We start from the raw sequence: 20,215 nt of genomic DNA on the forward strand, positions 1-20,215 counted from the left end.
TTGAATCAAATATTCTGGGCATTTTGCCTTTCTATAGAAATTTTACTATCAACTTGATATTAATACTCACTCGCACTCCTTACATACATACTGTTAGATGGCTTTTTACCACTTTTAAAGAATTTTCACATCTTTTCAAATCTAGGGAACTGTTTCAAGACAGGACTTATAGAATGAAACGCCAAGGATGAGGACGAGTGTGGGAAATAGGCTCTTGTAGACATGGCATGCTCACTGCACTCATTAACTCATTGCAGGAGTGGTCACAGGCAGTAGACCTGCATCAGAGTAAACCTATCACCACTCCATCATGTATGAGGGAGGTATCGTTAGGCTCCACCTTTCACTGAAGGACTCTGAGCAGTTAGTGGCTGCCAGGAGAGATGCCACTGCCTTGAACTATTGTAACCACTTGTTAGTCCTCTGTGTTCTCATACATAATCCCCAACTCATATTCATGCAAGTTACCATAACTAAACTCAAGGAATAAATAATTATATTTATTTTTTATTATATAACACAGAAGGGAGAATACTGGGAAAGAAGAATTGCTTCAGTTGGGGAATGAGGTGAGATAGGTTAATGCAGCAAACTCAGTATATGTAGCTATGTAGCTGCCAAAAAATAAAAGTATTAAATTTTTAAAAGTCATAATTTGGGGACCTATATTCAAGTGAGATTTTCCACGTACATAGTTTTCTTCTCTTGTGAGGTATTTGTCTACTTTGGGGAATATTAGGTTAATGTTGAACCCAGAAAATGCTCAGAGTCCTTCAGTGAAGAATGGGGCCTCACAATCTCTCCCTCACACATGATGGAGGGGTGAGAGGTCCGATCTGATGCAGATCTAGGTATGCCCGAGACCACAGCTGCAGTGCGTTCATGAGTACAATGGGCATGTGGCGTGCAGAAGAGCCTATGTTCTTTTGCTTCAGTCTTTTAGAGGTGATTACAGAGAACTGGCACAATTCCTTCAAATGTTTTGATGGAAGAAAGAGGAGAAGGGGATGAATAAGAGCAAAGTATAATGAGGACATCTGGATTTAAAACTTCCTGTTTTGAAAGGTGACAAGTCATTGTGATTCTCTGAAATATATTGGCCTCTGGTTGTCCACTTCTTGAATGGTTTCTAATACATTTTGTCTTTCAAGGAATTGGCCCATTTCAACTAGATTATTAAATTTGAGAATATAAAATTACATCATTTTACTAGTTATTTGCATGCAAGTTCTATAATAATATAAAACTATCTATGCTATTATTACTTTGAACCTTATCTTTTTTTTAGCTAGTTAATGATTTACTAATCTGATTTATCTTTTCCTTTAACTGACATCTCTATGGACTGCCTGATTTTTCACTTTTTCATTAGCTTTTACTTTGTTTATGTGCATTTATTTTGCAGGGGTGTGTATATGTGCACATGTATGTGCAAGAGCATGTGTGTGAGCATCAGAAGACAGCTTGCAGTAATCAGTTTTCTCCTTGTAGATTCCACATTGATCCTAAGAATCAAACTCAGCTCCCCAGGCTTGACCACAAGCCCCTCTACCCGCTGGGCCTTCTGGTCACCCCCGGTTTTTATTGTTTCTTTGTGTTTATTCTGAGTTTAATTTGCTCTTTCTTCTTCAGTTTCCTAAGGTGAAAACCTGGGTTTTAGATGCTCTGCTTTTCTATTATGTGCAGAAAGTGGTATAGAATCCCCAGTAACTTCTCTCGCATACGTATTTTCGATGGTTGTATTTTTATTTAGCTCAAAATATTTTAAGCCTCTCCTAAATTTTTGCTTTGAGCATGTATTAGGAAGTGAGTCCTTTCATTCTCCAAGTATTTAAGGTTCTGACTGCTCTTGTTCTGCCATTGATTTCTAGTTGAAATCCATTGTTCAACTAGACATTACACTGTGATTTCTACTCTTTTCAATGTGTTGAATTTACATGTGTTTTATGGCGGAGAATGGCATCTATCTTGGGGAATTGTCCATGTGAAATGCTATTAATATTTAATGTGACAGTTGAAATAGCTGCATAAATAAATAGTTAGAAAATAGATGGACAGACAGGGAGATAGACAATGACTAGACTGATATGCGGTGTCTAGATAGATGGATGGATATATGAATAAGTAGATAAGTGATGGATGTATCTGTATATGGTGGATAAACATGATAGAGAGATAAGTGAATACATGATACATAGATCACACATATTACCTCCTATAGGAATTTTTTTGTTTTCTACTTTGCTTTTAGCCCCTTGTGGTTTTAAATGCACGTTTATATGATTTCTTCTCCTCTCTGTTCTTGGCTCACTAATTATCTTTTTAAAAACTGGTTGTCATTGAATTTCCCAGTACCCATTTAGAACTAATCAAGTTTACATTCACGTGACATAGTACTGGTTCACAGATACGACTGATGCCTCGTGATAACAAAGATCCCCCAACGCTTCCTTCTCATTCCTTGTGCCCTCGCTATCTTTAGATAGGACCGCAAAGCTAAGGGCTAGAAATGGGTATTAACTTCCCCAGATGGAAGGCTAAGAGCTGAGTTTTTGATACTCTTTTCCCGGGTAGGAAGATAAAATACCAATAGTTTAGGCTTTGGTACAAGAGTCACTCAGAACACTACTCTGTGTGTGTCAGTATGATTCCTTTCTCTGCCCTTGTTGGAAGCACAGATAAGAGTGTTGAGGTTTGGGGATTTTTTGTTTTTTTTTTTTTGTTTTTTTTTTTTGTTTGTGTGTGTGTGTGTGTGTGTGTGTGTGTGTGTGTGTGTGACATTTACTATAAGAACCTGTTCCTGAAGATAACTTGCAAAGGCATAAGCCTTGCCTAAAAATGGAGTTTTCTGGAACTTGACCCAAGGCAAATGCCTCTAGCGACTTGTCAACTATTATTAGGGTTCCCACTCCAGTTCTGGTTCTGTAGTTCCTTCTATTTGTGTGTTTCTGTCCCAGCACATCATAGTGCTCGGTGCTCACCTGTCAGTTTCTGAAGCTCTGAGTGCAGCAGAGGCCCCTGACTTAAGTCCTCTGGCTGATCCAAGAAAAGTTGATCTTCAGTCTATCCAGGCCTTGCTTTGTGAGGAGCTGTAACATGTAGACTGCTTAAATGTCAGCAGTGAAACCAGAAGTCAACTCTGTCTTTCAGAAATGAAGAACATTCAGTTTTCTTTAGGAACAACCATGACTGCTCATGCCCAAGTGGCCAGTCCTTCACCCACGTACGTGGCCAAGGCTAACTGGACTCAGTGGTGGAGGAGAGGCTTGATGAAAATACTTGAACTTATGTATGGAATTCCAGTCTTTTCTTTTCTCTCCTGTCCCCTTGCTCTCTACTTTCTCCAAATAACTTAAACAAATTAGGCAAGGCTCCATCATATCATAGAGCAAAGGAAATAACTCTACCACAGACATGATTGCCATACCCAAGCCTTCATTTTTCTTATGTATATTTTCCACACCTCATTCTTTAACTCTATTTTGATTAACTTTTTCCGCTTTCATTAAAAAATGTACTGATAAAAGAAGGGAAATTCTAAATTGGTCAAATTGCTGAAAATAAGAGACTATAAGGAATCAGCTACAGTTGACATCTCTGTCAAGCCTCTGCTCGAGGAACACTGTAGAAAGGATGGCAGAGAGCATCTAAGAGCCTGAAGATCCGGAGGAGTGCCATGAAATGCTGGTTTCTGGTTAATTGTCTGTATGGACTTCCAACAGCTCTAATGTACACAAGAACAAGTCATGCAGAATCTCAGCTTAGGTGAAAGGGTAAATTCTTTGTCCCCTCTCCTCATACTGAGGAGCTATTTGCAGTTGACATCTGCTGCTAGGTGGCCCACTGCTCAAATGGATGGTCCCCATTTGTGCACATATTGAAATTTACTGGGCTATTTTTTAAAAAGAAGGCATGAAGTTGGGAGGGGGCTGTATGTAGGGATCCAAGAGGAGTTGAAGGGAGGAAATTGGAGTTAGTTGTAATCGTATGTTATTGTATAAATCTTAGTGCAGTGTTCTAGCGGTTTTTGTACATATAAATGTGTGGCCCTACAACCTAAATAAAGTGCATTTCTTTGTGGCCATCTCTACAACAACTTAAAAGTAAGCCACATTCTGGGTAACATTGCCCTAGCCTGAATGATGATCAGACTTGTGGACAGAGGTGTCTAAATCCTAGGTCCCCTCAAACTTTGAAATCCCATTGTCACCCTTATAACATATTCTAGAGATAGCTAAATAGCAGGACGCAAATCACTCATATCCACACTAGAGACCTCTGTGTTCCATTGAAAGTTTTAGGGGAAATGGGGCCTGTTCTAATTGCAAATATTCCATTCTTTCAGAAGTTTCAACAGCTGTTCTGGCTTTCCATCAAAGGAGGGAAATATGAATCCATGTACGCTTCTTGAGACCATTCCAGAACTGTAGCTGGAAGAATAAGCTACTGTTTTGGGTTCACGTTATAATTCATCTGAGAAGGAAACTACATGAACTGACCGTGCTGGATGGTCCTCTAATTCTGAATGCACCCATCTAGACAATCAATGTGCAGATAAGGCGAGCGATCTACCTCAGCCATACGGTAAAGTCTTGGATTTTCTTTGACCTTGAAGATTGAGTTTTCTTTCACTGGATTTCAGCTTTAGAGATTTGAGGGGAGGGGAAAAAACAGAGGTTGATGAAAGTTGGGGCTTTTATTAAAATTGGCAAAAGTTGAGAAATAACCATCCGATAGGGGTGAGGGAGTTGCTCACTGTAATGCAACAAAACATCAACTGACTATGATAAGAAAATAAATACTCCAAGGCATCGGTCCGCTAGTGCCATGATCATTAAAATATAAACATTCAGTTCTGAGAACACGACCAAATACACGAAATTCATTTAAGAAAATGCTCTTGAAAATTGAATGACTATTGAACACTGCAAATTTACAAAAAACAATAGAGAAAAGCTTTAGAAATGCACAAGCTTCTAAATTAGCCGAAAGTAAGAAATGCCAATATTCAACCTTTTAAGGCTATTTTGTGTCCAAAAACAATGTAATGAATGTTGAGGTAACACTTTTATTCTGGTACAAAACAATATGACTCTCTAAAGATATGGCAACATAAAACAAAAAATGCTTTTATTTTCGGCAGAAATGATATGGCAAGCCTGATGAATGTGAGTTGGAAGCTCCTTTGGGTTTTGGCGTCTCCTCACACTTCCTTTCAACTTACTGACAGAATCTACCCATCTGACTAGCGTCATTTAAAATTGTCTGAAGTGACAAAAAAAAAGTAAAATCTTCTTACATATCCAATTGTTCTTTTTTTTTTCTTCGTTGGGTTGCTAATGACAGAGTGATGCCTTTTACTTGTATTTTCTGAGGCACATGATAGCCAATTGCCCAATCATGAACATTAAGGAGAGATGTTTCATTTAATGGTCTTAGAGTGTGTTAATCACTTGGATAGATAAATTCATCCAACTGAATGGCCATGATATATTCTTCCTGTGACACGCTCAGTACTAGACAAACCTGTTGCTAATAGGATGGCTTACAGGGTCATTAGAGGAAGGACAGACAATTGGGAATGTTCTTTGGCTTCCTCAACTAGGGAGGTTTTTAAACTAGTGACAGCTGGGGACTTGCCTATATAAATAATTAATGACAAAACCGTCTGTGGCTTTCTGGGCAGCAATTTTCTTTGAAAGTCCCCTGATCATCTTGAAACAGCACATAGCAGTCACATTAAGGATCTCTGGGCGGCTGACCATGAATGTTGAAACATAAATAAGCAGATAAGATCCTTCAGGGATACCTCAGAGGTTAAAATGTAACTCCTTACTATCTTGGCTTTGGTAAAACATGGCAGGTTTTTTTCCTCATTATAAACCCCAAAGAAAGATGAGGCATCCCTAAGCTTATTTAGCACAAAGCTCATTGCTGAATTGTTTCATTCATTAAACCATTCATTTATTCATTTATCAATTCATTATCTGACCAAATTGTTTTGCTTTATTTTAACTCTCTGACAAGCAATGTGTTATACACAAGGGGGAACAGTGGTAAACAAGAAAATTACATCTCCTCTCCCATAAAATCTGAATCAATGGTGATTTAAATAATGAAATAGAAATAAGGCAGTTTGTGAATAAGAGTAGAGGGAAGGGATAGGAGCCTAGGAACTCACTTAGATAGAAGGACGGATGAAAAGAATCCATGCCAGGAGCACTCAATAGTAGCAGCATCACTTGAGACAGCCACAGAAACATGTACTCTGGGTCCCTCCCTGATTGACCAAATGAGAGACTAGAAGTAGGCCCAGCAATCTGGTTTTACTAAGTTTTGTCCTCACTCAGGTTAAAATTTTCAGCATAGTTGCAATTAAGATCCAGCAAAGTCATTAGAACAAGAACTCCAAGTGAGTCTGATACACCTTGAAGTCCACTGCCTCCCAACAGTCAGCCCTCTTGTGAACACAGACTTTCTCACACTTATCCTTCCTGGTCCATTTCTTGGTTCCTCTTTATGGCAGTGTTCCAAGAGAGTCTAAATCTTTTTTTGAGAGCCTCTGGTCATCCTACTTCAATCAGGTTTAACTGTATCCTTCTGTATCACAGTTCTCCATACCAAAGTGACCTCTCCTGGTTAAACCTTTAAACTTCATTCTAGCACTTCCCTTGTTCTGGTTCCCACGCTTCTTACTTTAGACATAGTAGCTGCCCTGTATCTGCTTTACCCATAAACAGTGCTGGCTCAGAGCTCAGACCTGGAATCCCTTATCTGCTCTAAAGCTGTTATATCTCAGCAACTTCGTTGACTTTCGCTGGGCTACAAACCATCCAGTTCTTAACTAACACCATTGCCCTTTGCTTCTCCCCTAACTGAAAAATTCCCCCTTTCCATCTGGCTGCATAAGAAGCATCTTAAGATCGGCGACTCTACAGTAAAGCAACCAGTTCTCACTCCACAGCCTGCTTACTCATCTCAGCAAACAACAGCTACAGATTCTGAGCCTCTTCTCCCTCCCCAGGATCTTCAAGTCTCACATGACCCTTCTTTTCACCTTAAAACATACAGTCCGTCCTGCTGAGTTTACCTCTATGGAGGTAGCTATAATCCAAGCAACTATTTAACATCACCAACACTATCTCCAATCCAGTCTAAACTGTCTCAGTTGAATGATTACTATAGCTTCTTTATTGTTGTTGTTCTTTGAGCTTTTCATTCAAAGTATTTATATATCTCCCCCATTTTTCTATTCACCTACTTTTGTGTCTTTTTTTTTAAATCCTTCAAGACCAACTTTTTTGTTTGTGTAGCCTTCTACTGGACATGGTCAACTTATCGTACACTCTCAGAGAAAATTGATCCTTCCTCTCCAATAGCTAAGGTTGGCCAATGGTTTCACTGCTAAGGATGAGAGTGGGTGCTTAAGTCAAAAAGGGAGCTATAAACTGAATGGCACTGTATCATGAAAGGTGTGCGGCTTGACATTCTTTCTGGAATGTCTGGGGAGAGGGAGAACAGGCTCTCTTTGTTCAAGGATAGTGGTATCCCTCTGTTCGAAGGTGTCTCCTGTGTCACTATTCACATATTGAGATGAGATAGAAAAGCAATGGTTATCTTGCCCATTGTGGGATTCTTACTAGTGTGTCTGGCATTCATACCTAGTGAAAGCTTAGTTTCTGCCACAGAAATACTATCAAAATTGCCTCCAGGTACTGACACATGTTCCCTAGAAAACAAGGCAGTCCTTAGCCCACTGCTGCAGTGTTTCTTTGTCACTGGCCTAGAGCTGTGAGCATAACAGGACTTGCCTTCATGGGACACCCCAACGAGATTCTAAGCTCACTTAGGCCTCACAGTCAAGTGTCAGGTTTTTAAAACTCTAAAAAAGCAATATACAGTATTTTGTTAAATGTGACACCGTTTGGTTTCTAAAACCACTAAAGATCTACCTACAGTAAAAGATTCAGTCACGTCAGTATTAACCTGTTCCCATCCATCACACGGAAGTTGTAGGTTGGACAGGCAATAGAAGAGGTGGTGAGCTTTTAAAAAAATATGTTTCTGGCATGGCTTGACTTACAAGATGGTAAAATACAGCTTGCTATATATTTCTGTTGATGACAATGCACAATGCAGACACATTAGGGTGCACAACTTGTGTAGAAATTAAGCTAATCAGAACAAGGGAAATCAAGATAAAATATCTACTGTTCCCACACAAAGCCACCAGCCATTTTGCAATGATCAAGAGGTTGGCAAGATGGCTGAGGGTTTGGCTTAGCATTCTAGGGCTGGTACAGTGAGGCCAGGCTCTGGTTCTATCCTCAGAATCACAAAGAAAAGGTTTGTGGTGGTTAGATGTTCTGAGAATGCACGTGCATGTTCTTGGGCCATAAAACAAAGCAGTTCTATAGGAGCTAATGCTGAGTGCTTCTCTGCCTCCAATCACATCGTGTATGTGTGTGTGTGTGTGTGTGTGTGTGTGTGTGTGTGTGTATGTGTGTGTTTGTGTGTGTGTGCACTCACGCATGTATCTGCTGTCTGTTGATGTGTGTGCATGTGCATCTAAGTGTATGTTTGTGGCTTTGCGTGTGTGGAGTCTGAGAAGTCTAACTCATGTCCTCACGCCTGTGCATTAAACACTTGACCAACTGAGCCAGATCCTCAGACTTCTAGTCACAGCAACTCTAAAAGCCAATAAAAAGCCACTACGTTGTTTCTCAAATGCACTGGGAAAACGACATGGATTCTACACCAGGTATGGAGGATCTGAACATGAAGGGTTGAAAAGGATGGGAAAGAAAATTTATTTTTAACAAATTAACCAGGACAATGTTTTATTTATTAGATTTTATTTAAAATGTCTTCTACACAGTTTGCACTCAATAAATATTTTTAGTCACTTTGAATCGAATCAAATGAAATGAAAATGACTTTTTCCTTGAAGCTAGAGTGCGGTGAGATGTAGAGAGAAGCGCGAATTCTCTAAGCCATTTTCCTTCATAAACCTGTGTGCTTTGGCTTAAAGCGGAGTATCATTCACATGAAAAAGCAGCGTAGCAGAAATCGGTCTGACTTTCATCATGCCAAATGGCCCATGTTCTTGTGGACTGGAATCCTAGAATCTGGGCAACCAATTAGTCAACTCTGTGCCTTTGAGAAATGTTTGAGAGAAAATAATCATTAAAATAGCACCAGGTCGTGGCTGGAGAAATGGCTCCATAGTTAAGAGCACTGGCTGCTCTTCTAGAGGAACAGGGTTTGGATTCCCAGCAACCCCATGACTGCTTACAGTAATTCCAATGCCACGGGAACTGATGCCCTCTTCTGACTTCCAGTGCATATACATAGTGCACAGACATGGTAATGTGTGCTTAGATCCAAGACATCTCAAACACCAGGTCAAGCAGATGACAAAAATGTACTGTAATCAAGTTGTTTATTGACCTATCAGAGCCTCAGCTTAGACTCGGGAGCTGAACTGTGACCCTGAACCAGAAAGTTACAGAACTTTTAAACTTGAAAACCATAAGCATCTGTGACAAGTTACAGTTACATTTCTCCACCAATCAAGACTTAGGAATAAGAGACATCCTTAGGAACATGTCTCTCGGTACATTTATCCTATTTTCATTTGTTGGTGTCTCAAACAGGATGTCAGTTGCTCACGTACATGTTTCTCTCTGCCAAGCAAGATGTCAGTTACCCAGGGAGGCCATGGAAACTTAAACTTTGACCCATATTCAAAATAGAAGTTTTATTCAAAATGGTTTCCAATTGGTTCCTACATGGGCAAAATCACCCATTCACATAAGATACAAATAAATAAATCTTTTTTAAAGCCCATTTTTTCTAACTTCATTTTGGAGCCTCTAGATGTCTTCCTAAGAGAATAGCTTCACCCAGGTGAGCCAGAGACCATCACAGCCTCCTCATGCTAACCAGGGGAACCTAGAATAGTCACAGCATCTCCATGCCAACCCGACAGAGGGGGCTGAAAATATTAACAAATTTTAAACAATACCAAAGCTTTCAATTTTCCAATTACTTAAAGCTTGAGTCATGCATGCACCCAAAGGGATGATATGTCATAAATAATAGGGTGCACATGAACATAGGGTGGTCTCTCTAAACACACTGTAAAGGGAAGATGGCTATGGCAACTAGGAGATGGTGTACAGCAGAAAAAATAGGCTCAGACTGGTAAATAAACATTAATTAGTGTTATGAGAAGGCTGTTTAGTTTGTACTTAAAGGGTGAAAAATTTTGGAAAACGATACACTAAAGGCTTCCTTTCAAATTATAAATTTTTATCTAAAGAGCAAATTGTTTTAAAGTCTCCATTTTATTTCTCAGTACTGTTTTCACTTTACGGAATATTTTGCATTATATTTTAATTAAAGTTATAATTACAGAACTAAATATAATTAGCTTCTTTCTTCATAAGAAATTGGAAGTGAACTTACTTTATTAAATTTTCAATTTGTTTCCTGTAGTGTTACATAGTTTATTCTAATTAATTGAAAGAGAGCTCATAAATATTTTATCAACATAGGAATGTGATTAAAAACTCAAGAATTTTTCCCCTTATTTTTAAATTTTGGGCCCCTTAATTTGTGATTTATGCTCAGATGCATGCACATGAAACTGAAGCCTGTCTTTACTTGGTTCCCTCTTGACCTGTGCATAGCATCCAGGTTGATTGAAGCATTGATTTCTGGATTCTCTTTTCTTTGTGGTTTCCTTTTAGATGCCCCCCTGAAGGAAAACAGAGTTGTCATGCTTTACTCATCTTCCCTGAGTTGATACCCATATGGACACCACAATATCTTTGTCCTTTACATCACCCCTTCCAACCGAAAGCCATATGTGTCTTTGTAGGCAGGGGCTACATTTGTTTAGTTCCCCACCCATCCATAGCCCTGAACACAGAACCCAGCATAAACAAGAGGCTCGAGAATGTTTCTGGAGCTTGTGAATGAACTCAAATTTCCAAGAACTTTTCCCCAATAAGACTAGCTCTGAAAGATGCTTAGCGCGTATATTCCTTTAAAGAATTCTATGGTAGCATGCTGTACAGGTAGCAAATCAAGTCTCTAATACTAGCCATGCTGTTTGGCTGAGAATCATTTTTCTTTCACTGTCTCATGAGACTGTTCTACAGCACATACATAGGGAAATTCTACTGTATGTGCCTTAATGACACCACGGGGTAAACAACATTAAATGCTTCAGAGTGTGGTTGGTGAGATCACTATTATCATCAACAAGAGGGAGCAAGCCCTATCCTAACCCATGATTCACTGCTCTTCAATTTCATTCCTTCCTAGGTCCACTGTAGACAGCAATGTTGCATATATATATATATATATATATATATATATATATATATATATATATTTGCATTTGTCTACAGAAGAAGTTGGGTCAATACAGAAGGAAGTGGTAAGTGGCCTCTAAGTATTCCTTCCTGTATATAATTTTGACTTTCTGAAATCCTTAATCTATTATATTACATATTAAAAGATAAATATGAAAATAGGATGGACCAAAAATAGCAGTTATTAAGGAATGGCATGAATTCAGTTGTATTTGAAATAAAGGTCATAATCAACCTGCGATGAACACAGAAAGAGGGAGAGGGGGAAGAAGAAATGGATTTAAAATGAACAAACAAAACAGGAAAATGAGAAAGGACAGGGATGGACAGAGGATGCATGTTTAATTTGGAGCAGAGTGGAACAAGGAAGGTTGAGGCGCTGTGAATGAAAATGGTCCATTGGCTCATGTGTTTGAACATTGGGTCCTTAGTAGGTAGAACTGTTTTCGGATGGATTAAGAGGTACAGCTTTATCGTGGGGGTGTGTCACTGGATGTAGCTTTGTAGTTTCAAAAATGCCACACAAGACCCAGACTCTCTCTCCCCACCTTCAACTTGTGGATCAGATGTGAGCTCTCAGCTGCTGTTCCATGCCTGTCTGCCTGCTGTAACCACCCTCCCCACCATGATGAGCATGGACTGACCCTCGAAACTATAATCAAGCCAACAATTAAATGCTTCCTTTGATAAATTGCCCTGTTCGTGATGTTTCATTACAGCAATAAAACAGTAAGAGAGAAGAGTACACATTTTATCAACAGATTGTGAATTATTTTTAATAAACTTGCTTTCTATATAGACAAAACTAAAAACCATTTTGGATGTATTATAGGATCAGGAAAATGAGTCAGGCATAATACAAAAGACCGGAATCCCGGCATTCAAGCAAGGAAAACAGATCATAGGTCTAAAGCCTTACTCTGTTTAGAGAAAGAGAAAACGGACAGAAGAAGGAAGAGGGAGAGGAAGGAGGAAAAGTGAATGAATGTGAGGTTGGGGGTTCTCTGTGAGGAAAAATATACACATAAATATAAAATAGAGAAAAGCAAGAGGGAGTGTGTAGGAATAGAATGGGGATAGGCAGCATTGGTGTAAATTAATACATTTCAGATGTGTTTGTATCTGCACTTAGGTGTGCACATGCTTGAACATATACGTGAATATATAAGTGAGGATACATGTATCTGTAAATACATATGTAGTTCCTAACTCTATGAGCTACAGAGACAATGAAAACGCTTCATGCCTACAGCCTGCTGTGCAGTGATGTTCCCAAGAACTGAACCAGGGCACTTGGATAACTGGCTCCTAGAATATCTCCTTATTCTAGAAAGAGATCAAAGAATTGCCAGAACATTCTCAGGGATACAGAAGCTTAATGGTACCCCCACCCACCAAAACTGTGGGGTAATTTTGGTATCAAAGTAAATACTATGATATTCTAAGATAAAACATGGTAGTCATAAATTAATTTATTGTTCCATACACAGGAAAGTCAGACAAAGGTCTTGCTTATAGAAGAAAGCCATGTGCTGGTAGAGTAGTGGGTTAGAAAGTCAGCAATTGGCATCAACTGGTATTTGACTCACCATTGGTTTTTATTTGAATGACTGTTGTCATGCACTGACAATGAGCTATGTGGAAGGGCCAACTTGTGAGATGCACTCAATACCCTGACCTCAGATAGGCCAATTCCCCCTATTATACAAAGTGACTTCATTATTTCCCCTGGGAGACCCTAAAGGTCATCTAGTCGCATTCACCACAGTCATCATGAAGGCAGAGACATCTAGTCCTCATGGGCTCCTTCAGTGAACCTCTCTTCATTCTCTCTTACTCCTATTCTTTCCTTTTCTCCTTCACTCCCCCGCTCTGTCCTCAGTGACTCTGAAGCCTTTCTACTGTCTGTATATAGATCAAAAAGATCAACCATCACAGGAAGAGAGATTTCCCCCACTTCCTTTTCTCCAGGCTATTTCCTGATATTCTTCCAGAATTTTCTACCCTTTCTTCAACCCTTACCTAATACAACCTTATCCCTTTACAGCATCACTATGCGTTCCAAAGCAGTTTCCCCACACAGCCTCAGACTATAATGTCTGTGTGCCATATGCATATAACCTTTACTACCAAGGAGCTTGGAAAGAGGAGGCACCAGTGAGTCCAAGGTCAGGAAGAGTAGGAGCTCGAACTTCAGACATAGGCATAGGTTTTATTCCTCACTCAGCTGACAGCACACTGCATCATGAAGGCAGAATAACAAGACCCATGCATGTTTAAAGCTCTGTTAGCATTTAAATACCAACACAGTGGACTGGAGAGATGGCCAAGAGGTAAAACACTTGTAGTACTCTTTAGAGGACCCAAGTATGGCCCCTAGCACCCTCTTCATGGCTCACAACCCCCTGTAACTGCCAGCTCCAAGGACTCTTATGCCCTCTTGTGGCCTCCATGGGCACTGCACTCACATACACAAGCCTCACACATTCATAAATATGCTAATTAAATGAAAAATGAAATATTCTGAGGGGCTGCAGTGATGGCTTAGCAGTTAAGAGCACTTGTTTCTCTTTCAAAGCAATCATATTTAATTCTCAGCACCTATACGGTGTCTCACAACTATTGGTATCATCTGTTTCAGGGGATCTAATACCCTCTGTGGACCTCTCCATGGGCACCAGGCACACACGTGATGCACAGGCATATGCAGGAAAAACATTTGTATGTGTAGAAAATAAAATCTAAGATTAAAGTATTAAATATTATAATATTGATACATGCATACAATTTTTAGAGCCCATGCACCACCATCACATTCTCTCCTCTCCGATTCCTTTGTTATCCCTTCCCCATATTTTTCCCTCCCAACATCACATACTCCCTGTTTTGTTTTGCTTTGCTCATCCGCTGAGTCATTTTAGGGTTGCCTGGGTGAGCATGGGTTGAGAGCATCTACTTTCCATGACAACTCAAGGCTTGCTTTCAGCTCCTGGTTTGCTCCAACCACCCTGTCTGCTGTGACTATGCACAGCCCGGCTTTTCCACTCTTGGAACTGAGTCTTTTGCGCTTGTCCATATTGACTTTGCTTCCATATGAAATATTTACATATGTTTATCACTTCATCATCATTTAGCACAGCATCTGTTTGCCAAAAATGAGTCAGGCCCCAGCCACAGCAGCTTGTGGGATCACGTGAGCTCTCAGGGAAAAGAGCAAACTGGCTTTCAGGGAGGTTCTCTTAGAAATGAACTGCTTCTGGCTGGGTTACCTACCTCTCATCTCACCCACACACTCAAATATATGCTTCTCACATTCCTTCACTTCAGACCTAACACCACCCATGAGACACGGAAAGGCATATGGAGTGACCCGTTGTCTGAGGACATGAAGTCTAGGAAGGTAAGGTAGTTCAGAGCTCAGACATTGAGAGACCGTATCTCAGGATTCTTAGCCTGTGGTCATTTCATTAAGTCTGCTGAGACGGTTAACTGAAGTAATTCCTAAACCTAATTTTACCATTAAAATAACAGCTAAAATTCAGTGTGCTTTTGAGTTTGTTTTAATTTTTATTTCTCTTGTGTTTTTTTTTAACTTCTATTGAGAAAAGTTGTCACTTTGTAGACCAGGCTGGCCTCAAACTCATAGAAAGCCACCTGCCTTTTCCTCCTGAGTGCTGGAAACAAGGGTATATGCCACCACAACCTGCTCATTTAGTGAGCTGTTAAGTATATATATATATATATATATATATATATATATATATATATAGTATATGTATATATACATATATTATGTTATGTATACATATATATAATTTTAGACATTTTAATATGCGTTCTAAATGCCAACTAAAGGCTCAAAGTCTTGAGAGGCTGTAGGTTATCCCTGGTTCCCCAAAACATGTGACTTGTTCAGCTTGTCTTTTGCCTCACAGACCCACCAACCAATCCTTTCCATAAGAATAGAAGACAAGTGCTGAGAGAGATTGAATTGGGATGATTCTTAGCCCACTCCCTATCCCACAAGGCAAGAGTATTTCTAAGAACAGACTAGATGGTGGTTATAACACAGGAGACATAGATTCTATGATGTAGATAACAGACCTGCATGCTGATCTATAATAAATCCATTTTCCCTGTTCTACCTTTATTCAACCCTAGCTCAGAACTCTGTGACAAAACTCCCCAAAGATTACATCAATTTCTTAACTTGAGGGTCACATGTGAGACAAAAAAAATGGGATAGTCACTTCCTTTCTGAAGTTTTCTAAAGATGGGAGACTCTCTGGAGCCCACCTTCAATGACAGGAAGAGGACAGAGCCTTAGGGACAACAGCTGTTACACCCAGCACAGCAAATTTCCCATGCACCAAGGAGCTTGCTTGCCTATCTCAACCCTTTCTGCTCATTACCCACAAGCACAGCAGCAAACGCCATCAGTAGTCACTGTGGTGTGGGCCATATAGGCAGCAGCTGGGCTGCCTCCTAGCCTCCCAGCAATGACAGAAGTGCATTGTTAATAACTGCCCTATGTCAGCTCCATCGAGTTCCCTATAAACAGATGGGGACTTGGATTCAGCAATACAAGACTTAGCCATGGAGAAGTTTCTGAATCTTCTGGGGGTTAGAGGAAAAACAAAGAAAAGGACTAAGAAAGAAGTGCTGGAGAGAAGTGCTTTCTTTACAAGAGCAAGGACTTGAGGACACACCCCCAGAATTTATGTAAAAGCTGCTGTGGTAGCATGTGTGGGCAACTTAAGTGCAGCCATAGTGAGATAGGAAGCAGAGAGAGAAGGCTCTACAGACGCTCCGAGCCAGCTAGTCTGATGTACACAGCATCAAACCACAGGAGGCCCTACCTCAAATAAGGTCAAATAAGGTCACCAACAGTGGAGGATGTCATTGACAAGCATGAGTTTTGGCTATGCCTGCACTTAAACAAAAACAGCATGCTCATATGTAAGTGTGCAGAAACATGTGCATGCACACGCACACACACACACACACACACACACACACGCACACACTCTTTCTCTCTCTCTCTCCCTCTCTCTCTTTCTCTCTCTCTCTCTCTCTTTTAACTAAAAGTTCTCAAATGAATTAAAGAATCAAGCTAGAATAGGATTGCAAGGAAGTCTAGCTTTGGTCTGAAACCTGGGTAGAAAATTATTCTAGAGCATAAACTCCAATGAATTGCCCCTTTCTGAAGCAGAGGGGTGGATGTTTGGATTTACTAGTCACTCACAAGTGACTGGTGACTAACATAAGAAGGTGGGTAAACCACAGAGTCAGGAGGCAGCTGAGCCATGAAATACTCAGAGAAATTTGAACATTGGCCAAGGACCAGTTAAGGAAAATCTATTCAGGAAACCAACACAGTACCACACCTGTCTTCTGAAGACGATCCTAAAAGGTATATTCTCAGGGCACTTCATCGACAGGAAGCTTTATTGCCCGCTCATAACATTTTTTCGTTCTCTCCTTTTCTTTCTTGTGTTTTTTTCTTATCTCTTCCTAGGATGATCCATATTCTTGTAAAATTAATTACGTCTGATATCCATGAAGAAACCCACCTTGAGGTGGACATGTGAAAACATTTCCAGGAAGGATCAACTAAGGAAGAAAGACCCTCCCCAAGGCTGTGCTCAACTCTCAGGATAGTAGCCTGGATGGAAACAGGTCTAAGGAGAAAGCAGGGCTGCTCCCCAACCTCCCTTCTTACTGCAGTGTAAACGCCCACTTCTGCTGGTGCCATCACTTCGGTGATGTCAGAACACAGATTCTTCAGACTTCCAGTGTGGACGGCAGAGCAGTAAGGTCCCAGGAACCTTCCAGGTGCTAAGACTTCCCTATTCGGGGATTCTCAGGCTCTCTAGTTTGTCTCTAGTACAAACCTGTATTGTGTAAGCCAATCTTATAAATGTCAGTTCCATTCCTCTAGAGAATCCTAGTACATGCCACCATTTCTTCATTCATACAACTAGAAACCACTTCCGGGATAGATAAGCTGCACCCATGCTCTTCTCATAGTTCCTCTTTGTTAGGAAACTCAAGCTAAAGCCATTATGATAATAACATTCATGTCACTAAAGGTTACTATATGGGCTAATTTTGTATATCTATTACCAAAGTATCTGACCTAACAATTCAAGGGCAGGAATTATTCATTGTAGCTCAAGGCTTCAGAAGGAAAGGTGTGGGAAAGCAGCAAGTTTCTTTATAGCAGGTCAGAAAGCAGAGGGAAGGGAATACCATTTCCTTTTCTTCTATATTTCATCTCAGTTCCCAGCCCTTGGGTTGCACTGCCTAATATAGAAAATGTGTCTTCCTCCTTAGTCATCTCTGAACACATCTCTCACAGGTACACCCAAAGATGTGACGCCCCAATCTCCTAAGACACTCAAGTTGAAATGCATGAAGATTAACCACTGCATTATCTGTGCCTGTAGACTCTAATGAAGTAGCTTTAAGAAACAAAGGTTGACTCTCTTTCCTGTTTTGATCCATGAAATGTAAATCAGTCAATTCATTGACATCCCTTCATTGTCTAATTTCCAAAGATCTGTTTGTAAAGTAGGTACAAATGTCTTCATTTTGCAAGAACTCAGAGAGGGTCAGAAGAGGACCTTGTTGAGGTTCAAGTTCACATAGAAAAATTTTAAAGACATTAAATGTTTCAACCCACCAAGCTACCCAGGATCTTTTAAGGCTTCAGAGCACCCTACCAATATGCATTTGCTTAATTCTGAACTTGAACGGGGGATACCTGAGACAACTCAAGACAGAATTGTTGGGTCACTTTTTCTGTTAAAAATAGGTGCTTTTTTCCATCTTCTCCTATCACCGGCAACAAGAAAGGGGCAGATAGCAGGCTCTGTTGTTAAACTGACATCGTTATTGATATTTTCCAAATTATTGCCAGAAAGACCTGGCACTCACATGTTTTATTTAAGGCAGTTTCTGCATTGTTTGGACATTAGATTATTTATGTCAGAAACGGAATATTGGGTGAACATTTATTCACCCAGTAACATTTATTAGTTACAGCCAAGCAGTTTTAAGGCCAGAGTAAAGAATTGCAAGAGGGAGGGGGAAATGGCCAAGGATCATTTTTTTTCTAGCACTCTCCCTGACAAGCAGAGATTTTGTTCAAGTTATAAACTAAATCCCCAGCGTTTGCTTGGTAGGGTTGCTACAGCTCCCTAAGCGACCAGCTGCCAGGGATGCCTACTCAGTCAGCCAGGGAAACAGGACAATGTCAAACATCTTCTGTGGACAGGAGGCTGAGCTGTGTACGTAGTTATACAAACATGGGCACCAGACAGTCTTTTGAATAACTAGGATAGAACACTAATTATCTGCAATCCTATACTATTTCCCGTCCTTAAAACAGCAGGCAGTAAAAGAACCTAGTAATAGGATTAAGAGAACAATAAATATGGCCAGGTTACATGTATCTGATCACAGTATATTTTGTCTCAAAATGTCTGTGTGTGATGAGAATTGAGTAAGGGAGAATATTTACATAAACATGAAAGAGGTCTACTTGGCCCAGCCCTGGCCTAATCAGTTCCATTCATCACAATAGAATAGGTTCCTGGAGGCTGTCAGAAAAACGTCCATGAGGAGGTCCACCACATGCAGAATCACTGTAGTGCACATCAGTTGCTTATCGGCCATGAGCCACTTACAGCTTTTCCCGGGTAGTGCCTGAGAAAGCATAGGATTCCAGGGGGACAGCAGACACAGTGGAGAAAGAATGTCTGTCCAACTACAAGGCTGTAAACTTATGTTGCCATGAATCTGGGATGACAAGCCTAAGTCACAGGAAGGCACAGGAAGTGGGCCACTCGAATTACACATAGTCTCCTTCAAAAGATTAGTATAAACCAGTAAGCAGCCTTGACTATCCCATGTTTCCTTTATGCTACATAAATTCAGCCCAGCACCTTATCTTCTATCTCTCCCACTTTATTTTCCTTGCCATGTGAACTGAAATTGTTTCAAATATTTAACATCTATTTGTTGACTGTTTTCTTTGAATGGGTAACTCCATAGAGCATTGTGAAGATCTTGGCTACAGCCTTTAGATATCTCACCAAATCAAATCATTTTTTCATCATAAACATGAGTAATGAGAATCAAAATATGTTTATTGACCACCATATATAATCATTCTCTTGCTAACACAACTGTTGTTTTGTAAATTAAAAAGCAGATGCTGGGTATGGCTCAGAAGTTAAGAGCATGTTCTACTCTTCCAGAAGACTCAAGTTTAGTTCCCACACTCAAATTAGGGCTCTGTAACTCCAGATTTCTGAGGAATCGAGGAACCCAGCAACCTCTCTGGTCTCCATGGACATTGCATTCATGCATTCATACACACACACACACACACACACACACACACACACACACACACACACACACACCTGAAAAAGAAAAAGTAAAATTTTTGAAAATAAAATTCAACTGATGTCATGAGGGCTTGTATTAGTTTCTTTTTACTTTCTATGCAAAACACCATCACCAAGATAAGTTATTAAAAAGAGTTTAATTTGGTTTGTGGTTTCAGAGGACAAAAGTTTGTCACAGTAGGCAGTGTGACAACAAGTAAGAAACACGTTGGCATTGGAACAGGATCTGATAGTTCACATCCCAACCCACAAACAAGAAGTAGAGATAGAGTACACAGAGACTGGCACAAATCTTTTGAAAGCCCAAAGCCCACCTCCAATGGCATACCTCCTCCAACAAGGCCACACCCCCTAACCTCTCCCAAACATTTCCACCAAATGAGGACCAAGTATTCAAACATAATAGGCTTTGCG

This window comes from Rattus rattus, chromosome 6 (genome assembly GCF_011064425.1).
Source record: "Rattus rattus isolate New Zealand chromosome 6, Rrattus_CSIRO_v1, whole genome shotgun sequence".
NCBI lineage: Eukaryota > Metazoa > Chordata > Mammalia > Rodentia > Muridae > Rattus > Rattus rattus.